Source organism: Mandrillus leucophaeus, unplaced genomic scaffold (assembly GCF_000951045.1).
Source record: "Mandrillus leucophaeus isolate KB7577 unplaced genomic scaffold, Mleu.le_1.0 Scaffold25, whole genome shotgun sequence".
In the NCBI taxonomy this organism is placed as follows: Eukaryota; Metazoa; Chordata; class Mammalia; order Primates; family Cercopithecidae; genus Mandrillus; species Mandrillus leucophaeus.
In genome coordinates, this window is record NW_012102587.1 from 7,044,449 (window position 1) to 7,054,824 (window position 10,376).

Genomic DNA, 10,376 nt, shown 5'->3' on the forward strand with positions numbered 1-10,376 from the left:
GTGGAAGGATGGATTAAGCTTAGGAATGTGAGGCTGAGTGAGCTATGACAGCGCCACTGCATTCCAGCCTGGGTGACAGAGTGAGACCATGTCTCCGGAAAACAAACAAAAACAACAATTTAAAAAAGCCAGGTTGGGTGCAGTCACTCATGCCTGTAATCCCAGGAGTGATTGGGAGGCCGAGGTGAGTGAATCGATTAAGGCCAGGAGTTCAAAACCAGCCTGAGCAGTATAGAGAGACCTTGTCTGTACACAGATTTTTTTTTTTTTTTTTAATTAGCTGGCCATGGCAACATGCACCTTGTAGTCCTAGCTACTCAGAAGGCGGGACAGGAGGATTGCTTAAGCTCAGCAGTTTGAGTCTACAGTGAGCTACAATCACACCACTGCACTCCAGCCTGGGTGACACAGCAAGACCCTGTCTCAAAAACAAATAAAATGCTTACATAATTGGTGAAATAAATTAAAGGGACCAGATACACATATAAAAATGTCATTCTTTCTACTAGTCAATGAGATGGAAATTAGCACAGAAGCCAAATGCCAATTTTCTTTCTCATACTGCAGAGAATAAAATAATCTGTCATATCAGTAATGCAGTGATTGAAAGGGCACTATCACGTATTGCTAATTGAAATAGAATGTTGTACTTTTCTCAAGTGTAATTTCTTCATGTGCATCCTAAGCCTCAAAACCTTTTATATCCTCAGGTTAATTCCATTGTTTAGGAATACTGCTTCATGAAATAATCACAGACAGAAAGGCTTATGAACAAATATTGATGGCAGACATGCAAAGTGACAGACATATACAAGTAACAGAGGGAAAGGTACAACAACAAATGGAATATGATACAGCCAAAATAACCAAGTTCTCTTCATGAAAATAGGACACAAAATTACATATACAGCATGTTCTCAATTTTATTAAAAATATATGTGTGTGTGTGTGTGTGTGTGTGTGTGTGTGTGTGTGTGTGTATATATATACACACACACACAGTAGTTTCCTCTTATATTCAGGGGATATTTTCTCTTTTTTTGAGACGGAATCTCACTCTATCACCCAGGCTGGAGTGCAGTGGCGCTATCTTGGCTCACTGCAGGCTCCGGCCTGGGATCACACCATTCTTCTGCCTCAGCCTCCTGAATAGTTGGGACTACAGGCGCTCATCACCTTGCCTGGCTAATTTTTTGTATTTTTTTTGGTAGAGATGGGGTTTCACCGTGTTAGCCAGGATGGTCTCGATCTCCTGATCTCATGATCCGCCCGCCTCGGCCACTCAAAGTGCTGGGATTACAGACGTGAGCCACCACAACGGACCTTTCAGGGGATATTTTTTAAGGGCCCCGGTAGATGCCAGAACCCCTGGATGGCAATAAACCCTATCTATACTATGTTTTTCCTATACATACATATCTGTGATAAAGCTTAATTTATAAACTAGGTATAGTAAGAGATTAACAATAATAACCAATAATAAAATAGAATAATTATGGCAACATATTGCAATAAAAGTTACAAAAATGTATTTTCTGTCTTTATTTCTCAAAATATTGTGCTATACATTGTAACTGAAATGTGGATAAGGGCAGACTATTGTATGCAACATTGTGTATGTGCAAACAATAAAGTTCTGAAAGGAAATATACTGAAGTATTAACAATATTAATTTTGGCTGATGGAATTATGAGCAAGTTTTATTTTCATTCTATTTCTCTGTCTTTTCCAAAGATTCTACAATAAAACTAGAATGGTCGTAGAGAACCCAGAGAACACAGATAAGGAAAACCCGTAGATAACTTTTGTCTCTATTCCTGCCCACTCCTTCCCTCTACCTCCCTATCCATGGAAAAAAATTAAAAAGCAACCTGTATTTGTTAAAGAGAAACAAAACAAAATGACTTGTCTTCTATTCTATTCCTAGGAGGTCATTAAGCACCAGGTGGCCTCCGGAGTATGGGAGGACAGCAGGACCCAACTTCAGCCTTGTGTCCCTGTCAGGTCTTCTCAGCAGGTAGGGAGCTCTGCTCAGATGATGATGTCCCCACCCATGCAGACCATGAGCTGGGAATGGGGAGGAATATGTACCAGGAATGGAGCCACCCTGATGGGTGGGCCTAGCTCCAACTGACAAGCAAACAAAGACAATTAGCTTTCCAGGAGGTATTAGCTTACCAAGGAGGTATTAGGAACAGGTCTATTTTCTACAGTCTGCAACGTTTCACAGTGACTTTCTTACCATTGAAATTAAAGACTCACTCCTTTCACTTTGAATGCATACTCAAACCCTTAGCAAAGGCAAGAACCACTCACAGCAGGAGAGAATGAGGGATGAGAGAGTTCAGTTAGCCAAAAAGAAGCCAGTTAAGGAACCAGGAAGAAAGGAGGACACACTCTTTCCATAGTTTACAGCACAAAAGAAACTTGAAGCCAGGGGCTTTCTGACCTGGCCATTTTCCCCCCTCATTCAAATTGAAAAAACCCTACTCTGTCTGGAAATCAAAAGGTTTTTAAGTCTGGAAGAGTCATTAAATATTTTCAGGTTTGAGTAATATCAATTTTTCAAGATGAAAAGACAAAAAACAGAAAAAGAAAAAAGAGGTCTATGGTCTGATAAATTTGGAAAACGTTGTATACAATATTGTCTTTTCGGAAATTTCCAAAAATCTTAACCATTTAAAACCTTTGAAAATTCCTTCAAGTAAAACAAAGTAATCAACCTCTTTTCTTTGTTTAACCTCTTATTTTCTAAATATCTTTGACCACTGTTGTAGATTTGTTGATTATTGGCCATCAATGATCCCTCTTATCCTTCTATACTTAGGCCACTCCTCCCATCATGAGTTAGATTCTCTTTCCTCTACACTTAAATCTAGACCAACCATCGGACAGAAGTGACACTGTGTTTGTTCTAGGCTGTGCCCTTGGAGGCCTGACATCTTCTGCTTCTGCTCCTTTAGAAGCCGCCTGCTATGTTGTGAAGAAGTTTGGGCTAGATTCCTAAATGATGATGAGTCAAATGAAGGGAGGCTCTGAAAGATAAGAGGTCGCCTTGGATGTTCCAGGCCCAGCCACATTCCCAGGTTAATGTAGATACATATACAACTAGAGTCTCTCATGAGGCAGAAAAACCACCCAGCTGAACCCAGCCAATCCACACAATGTAAGAAAACCGAATCATTGTTATTTTAAGACCTGCTTTTCATCAGGATTTATTACTCAGCAATAGATAACTGATACAACCATGGAATTACTTTTTTGTCTTACATTTATTATCATTGGCAGATCCCACTGCAGACCCACTGGGAAATGATGATATAACTCATCACCTTTATGATATACAGTTGACCCTTGAACAACATGGGTTTCAACTGTGTGGGTCCACTTATATGTGAATTTTCTTCTGCCTCTGCCACCCTGAAGACAGCAGGGGTCTACTTCCTCTTCTCTTCCTCCTCCTCCTCAGCCTACTCAATGTGAAGATGATGACGATGAAGGTCTTATAATGATCCATGTCCACTTAATCAATATTTTATTTTCATTAGAATTTTCTTAGTAATATTTCTTTTCTCCAGCTTGCTTTACCATAAGAATGCAGTATATAATACATATCACATATAAAAATGTATTAATTGATGGTTTATGTGACAGGTAATGCTTCTGGTCAGCAGTAGGCTGTTAGTAGTTAAGATCTGGAGAAGTCAGAAGTAATACATAGGTTTTTGACTGCACCCCTAACCCCTATATTGTTCAAGCATCAACTGTACGTGGGAAATATGAAGCCCAACAGACAGGGATTGACTCACCAAGGTACACTAAGCTAGTAAGAACCAGAGCTGGGTACCTTTTTAAAGTAGAAATTTACTGAGACTCTTCTCAGGCATGAGCATTTTGCTAGGCACTGGGAATATGACAGTGAATAATTCTCAGTCTCTGCCTTTTAGGAGTTTCCAGTTTTCCGTGTGTGTAGGCTCAGGAGAAGGTGGATTAGAAACTGGCAATTAGGCAGAGAGCAAAGCGTGGTGATAGAGGTGGGCACAGGGTTCTGTGGAAGGCCAGAGGACAGCCCTAAATCCCTTGATGCTTCTGGGTCAGAGAGAGATTTCTGGAAGTGAGGTCCTTTCAGCTGAAACCTGAAGGATGAAGCATGCAGTGGTTTTAAAACATGCCCACTCATCCTTTGACAATCGTCCCCTCAAAAGGTAGATGAATTCCTCTCTTCTTTCCTGCATTCAATGTAGTAACTTAATTCTAACTAACCTAATGCAGCAGAAGTAATGGTGTATGATTTCCAAGACTAGGTTAAGTACTACAGCTTCTCACTTCTCTCATCACTTGCTCTGGAGAAAGCCAGCTGCCTGTTACAGACACTGAAGCAGCCCTGTGCAGACTATGAGGAACTGAGGTCTCCTGTCAACAGCCATGTGAATGAGTCATCTTTGAACTGGATCCTCCAGCCCCAGTGAAGCCTTCAGATGGACGCTGCTCTAGTTCATGTCATGGCTGCGACCTTATGAAGAGACTCTGATGAAGAACTGCCCAACCAAGCCACACTCATGAATTCCTGACTCACAGAAACTATGAACCAACAAATGCTTATAGTTTCAAGCTGCTAAGTTTTGAGATAATTTAATAGGGAACAATAGTTAATGAATACAAATAGTGTTTAGTCACACACAAAGTGGAAAGTACTCTGTTCAATGTAGTTAGGATATACAGGCAATTGGGGAGTGGTGTGGTCTAGGCAATAGCAGACCCATCTGACTTCTTACCCAGGTGTCTATTGTATCAGTTGTGGGCATTCTTGCAGATTAAAAAGAAAAAAAAAAACCTGACTCAAATTGGCATAAACAGTTTCTTAAAATAATCTACTATTTTATAATCTCACATAATAAGAAGTCTAGTAGTAGTTTCAGTTACAGGCATGGTTTTGATCAGGGTCCTAGCTCTGCTCTTCCATGGGTGGGTTCTATCCACGAGCTTTTTTGTTGTTGGTGGTGGTGGGGGGACAGACAGGGTTTCATTCTGTCACCCAGACCACAGTGGAGCGGCATGATCTTGGCTCACTGCAGTCTTGAACTCCTGGGCTCAAGCAACCCTCCCACCTTAGCCTCCCAAGTAGCTGGGACGGTAAACACACACCACCATACCTGGCTATTTTTTAAAAAATATTTTCTGTAGAGATGGAAGACTCACTGTGTTGCCCAGACTGGTCTTGAACTCATGGCTTCAAACAATCCTCCCACCTTGGCCTCCCAGAGTGCTGGGATTACAGGTGTGAGCCACCTTGCCCAGCCTACAAGCTAGCTTTTCTAATGATAATAAGACAGTTCTCAACAGCAACAAAGATCCTTGCTTGTGTCTAACACAAGAAAAAAGACAAACTTTTCTATCATCATGGACCTTAAATACTTCCCTTCAATCATATTGGAACACCTTAGATTGCATGTGCAACTTTCTTAATTCAGCCAAATTAATTTCATGAGCAGATTGGCTTTAGCCTATCTCATCCTAGAAATGGCAAGAGAGATGAGATCCTCACTAATCACGATACACATCCAGTGGGGCTGAGATGAGGTCAGCTTCTCTTGAGTTCCCATCACACATGTGATGGGAAGGGTATGGATTATTTTAGGAAGAACAAGGAGAATTGATGCTGGGCAAGCAATCTACACTTTCTACCACAGCTAATTTTGGCTTATTTATGGACATTTAGAGATGTTATTCCCTGGCAGTTTTCATGTCTGGATCTACTTCTGGACTTGGCAGAGGTGTTGGTTTCGGACTCCCAGGGCTCCTGACTCTGTACCATCACCAAGCTCAGGGGAAGGATCAGGATGAGTTGGAGGAAGCTATTCACCCTGAAAGGTCACCAGCCTCTTCCACTATACCCCAGTAATTTGCCCAACCCAACTACTGCTGTCCATATCCTGGGCCTCAGTCTCTACCCACAAATTAGGCCTTGACCAGTTGTTCTTCCAGCAGTTGACGCTGAAATGCACGGGCCCAGCTTTCCTAGAATGAGGCCTCAGACTATACCATAGGACCCCCAGTAGACTGTGTACTTCAAGATGCTGTTAGAAAAGCTACTATTCCTTTTGAAGCCTCACCCACCATCCCTGCCAATTGTCTGAGATTATCAATGGAAGGAGAATATATGTGGGGGAGGGGGTGCTGACCCTCACCTCTATGGCTTACTATTCTTGGGACTCATTTTCCCTTCTAGGACATTGAAATAAAGATCCTCTTGCAAACCCTAAACTGGCCTTTCATGTTCAATCTCAAGTAGGACACAGCATGTTTATTTCCCTAAGGTTTATATATTCAAATACGTTTTCTCAAGAAGAAATAGATACACACGTAATAGATAGTTGACTTAACTACCTTCCTTTTGGGGTCTCCATGCCACTGTCACCATGCCTGGCTGTCAGCCTGATTTCCTGTGGCAGATGCTACCTTTGAACTTGCCACCTCAAACATGTTCAGACATCTACAGGCAGATCCAAGACCATAAAGCCCAGAAAGAGATAACAGTTTCCACCCAAGAGGTTTAAGACTAGCCTCCAAGTTGCAGAGATGTCCTAGCTGAGGATCCATCTGTATCCTGGAAGACTGGCAGTGGGAATGATCATACATCCCCTCCTCACCCTGGGAAACTCTACCACTGAATTGTAACTTCACTCTGTGTCAGTCATTTCAACCTTGGCTGCATGTTGGAATCACCTGGAAAGCATTCCAAATTCCAAATGCCCAGGTCAAATCCCAGAATATCCAGAATAGCAGAATCTCTGGGGCTGGGGCTAGGGCCTATGTATCAGTATTTTTAGCCCTCTCCTTCCTCACTTACCCCACAGGTCATTCTAGTACATAGCCAAGGTTGAGAACCACTGCCTTATGCTCTTAACTGGGTAAGCATTTCCCAGCCAAATAGTGGGGCTAGGGATTTTTCATTACCAGAGATGTTCACATGGGAGGAAAGAAAATACGAGTTCCACAGGTTTACATGGGGCTTAGCATCCGCAGATTTGCAGGCCAGGAGGCTCCAGGCTGTCTCCTGGCTCCTAAAACCAAGCATGCAAGGCTCTGTGGCACGAACAGTGTTCAGCTCTTAGGGGTGTCATCTCTTCTGATTGTAGCAAAGTCATCAATATTTATCCAGCATTTACTTTACACAAGCACTGTTCTGATTTCTAGCTGTCTTAGCTAATTTAAGACTCATAACATCTTATCTCACAGATGAGAAAATGTAAACACAAAGAGGTTAAGCAATTTGCCCCAGCTAATACAGCCAGTGAGTGGTGAAGTTGAGATTATAATTCAGGCATCTGACTCTGAACCCATTGCTCTTTTTTAACCTTGGCATACTAGACCATTGGTCTCAAACTCTAGGGTGCATCAAATACACTGGATTGGGTGAGTGAATATGGAGAGAGGGGAATGGGGATTAAAATGCAGAGTCTTGACCCCCATGCCAGGTTCTGACTCAGCAGGTCAGTTAGGCTAGGAAGTTTATTAGTCAAGAGGGTCTTGACTGCAAGTTGTCCAGGTTCTTGGCGTTTTGAACAAAGAACTGGACAAAACACCCTGCAAAGCAAAGAAACAATGAAGCAACGAAAAAACAAAAGCAAGGATTTATTGAAAACAAAAGTACACTCCACAGTGTGGGAGCGGGCCCTGGCAGTGGCTTAAGGTCCCAGACCGAATCTTCTCAGGTCCAAATACCCCCAATAGGTTCCCCATTGACCACTTCATGCTCACCTCATGTAAATAAAGTGGGAGCCTGCAACTGGTCTGATTGGTGGTTGAAAGCAACCAATCAGAGGCTGAAGTGGAGTTACAAAAGTCACACTCTTGTGTAGACATCTGATTGGTTGCAAAAAGCAACCAATCAGAGGCTAAGGTGAAGTTACAACGTTGCCAACGAAGACTTGGCCAGCAGTCATTCTGATTGGTTGCAGACAGCCTATTTCCCATCTGCCACGCAGAAAAGGTGGGGGGTTTGCAAAGGGAGTAGCCTCTCGTCCTTTTGTTACTTAGGTGTCGAAAGTTAGGGTTTTCTTTCAATTTAGTTCTAGGAAGTTGGCATGAAACAGCCTTAGGTTCCCTACCTCCAGACCCTCTTCTCTAGTCTCAGAATCTGCATTTTTAGGAAGCTTCTTAAGTGGTTCATAAGATCCTTAGATCATACTTTAAAAACTTAAGCTTAACATCATCAAAGCACAGGTTGTCAGCTGGAAGGTACGTTGAGGTTCATCTAAGATCACTGACCTTTTATAGTGCTCCTTTAAGCCAATTGATTTCATTCTACTTTATATTGTTCCTTAAGACAAATACCTCTGTCTAGGTACCCTGCTTCTTGACACAAAGCCCAAATCTTCCAGGAAACCACCCTGGTCTTCTAGATTTTTTGTATTCATCCTCAAGCAGCTGCTTTCTGTTTAGTGAATAAATGGGCAAAAAACTAAATGGCCTCTGTTGGTGAGCTCTGAGAAGCGTGAAAACATCACTATCTTTTGTGAAATGTCTGTTCATACCCTTTGCCCGCTTTTTGATGGGGTTGTTTGTTCTTTTTCTTGTAAATTTGTTTAAGTTCCTTGTAAATTCTGGATATGAGACCTTCGTCAGATGGGTAGATTACAAAAATTTTCTCCCATTCTGTAGGTTGCCAGTTCACTCTGATGATAGGTTCTTTTGCTGCACAGAAGCTCTTTAGCCCCTAATTAGGTCCCATTTGTCAATTTTGGCTTTTGTTGCAATTGTTTTTGGAGTTTTCGTCATAAAGCCTTTCCCCTATGTCCTGAATGGCACTGCCTAGATTTTGTTCTAGGGTTTTTATGGTTTTGAGTTTCACATTTAAGTCTTTAATCCATCCTGAGTTAATTTGTGTATAAGGTGTAAGGAAGGGGTCCAGTTTCAGTTTCCTGCATATGGCTAGCCAGTTGTTCCAGCACCATTTATTGAGTAGGAGATCCTTTCCCCATTGCTTGCTTTTGTCAAGTTTGTCAAAGATCAGATGGTTGTAGATGTGTGGTGTTTTTTCTGAGGTCTCTGTTCTGTTCCGTTGGTCTAAATGTCTGTTTTGGTACAAGTACCCTGCTGTTTTGGTTACTGTAGCCCTGTAGTATAGTTTGAAGTCAGCTAGCATGATGCCTCCAGCTTTGTTCCTTTTGCTTAGGATTGTCATGGCTAATGGTCTTCTCTGATTCCATATGAATGCGGCCAACAAACATATGAAAAAAATCTCAACATCACTGATTAGAGAAATGCAAATCAAAACCACAATGAGATACCATCTCATGCTAGTCAGAATAGCAATTATTAAAAAGTCAAGAAACATCAGATTTCGGCAAGGCTGTGGAAAAATAGGAATGCTTTTACACTGTTGGTGGGAATGTAAATTAGTTCCACTATTGTGGAACTAATATGGTGATTCCTCAAGGATCTAGAATGAGAAATACCATTTGACTCAGCAGTCCTGTTACTGGGTATATGCCCAAAGGAATATGAATCATTCTACTATAAAGACACATACACACATATGTTTATTGCATCCCTGTTTACAATGGTAAAGTCATGGAGCCAACACAAATGCCCATCAATGATAGACTGGTTAAAGAAAACATGGTACATATACACCAGGGAATACTATGCAGCCATAAAAAAATAATGAGATCATGTCCTTTGCAGGGACATGGATGAAGCTGGAAGCCATCATCCTCAGTAAACTAACACAGAAACAGAAAACCAAACATCACATGTTCTCACTCATAAGTGGGAGTTGAACAATGAGAACACATGGACACAGGGAATAGAACTACGCACACTAGTGCCTGTTGAGGAGTAGGGGGGGTGAGGGGAAGGAACTTAGGGGAGGGGTCAATATGTACAGCAAACCACCATAGCACACATATACCTATGTAACAAACCTGCATGTTCTGCACATGTATCTCAAACTTATAGTAAAATTAAAAAAAAAAGAAAGTCACTATTCCACCAAGCAATTGCTCAGTGAGGCTAGCACAGAGATAAATAATGCTACTTATGCCCACAGCTTGCTGCAGCTGCATTCCCCTTCTAGGAAAACAGTCTCGTCCACTGCATCTCACATGGCAATTATGTGCATTGAATCACCTGAGGATCTGTTAAACAGCAGAGTCTGATTAGGTCTTTCTGGCCAGCTCCCAGAGGAAACAGAAGCTACTGGCTCAGGGATGGGACTTTGAGTAGCAAGGGTAGGTTTCATTTCTAGGACAGGTGGTGCTGTGTTGAGGGTTATTTTGAACATGAAAGATGAGACTCCCCTGAACATGATCATGTGAATTCAGGAGAAACAAAGGGCTGAAGCACTCTGCATAGGAAGTCAGGAACATCTG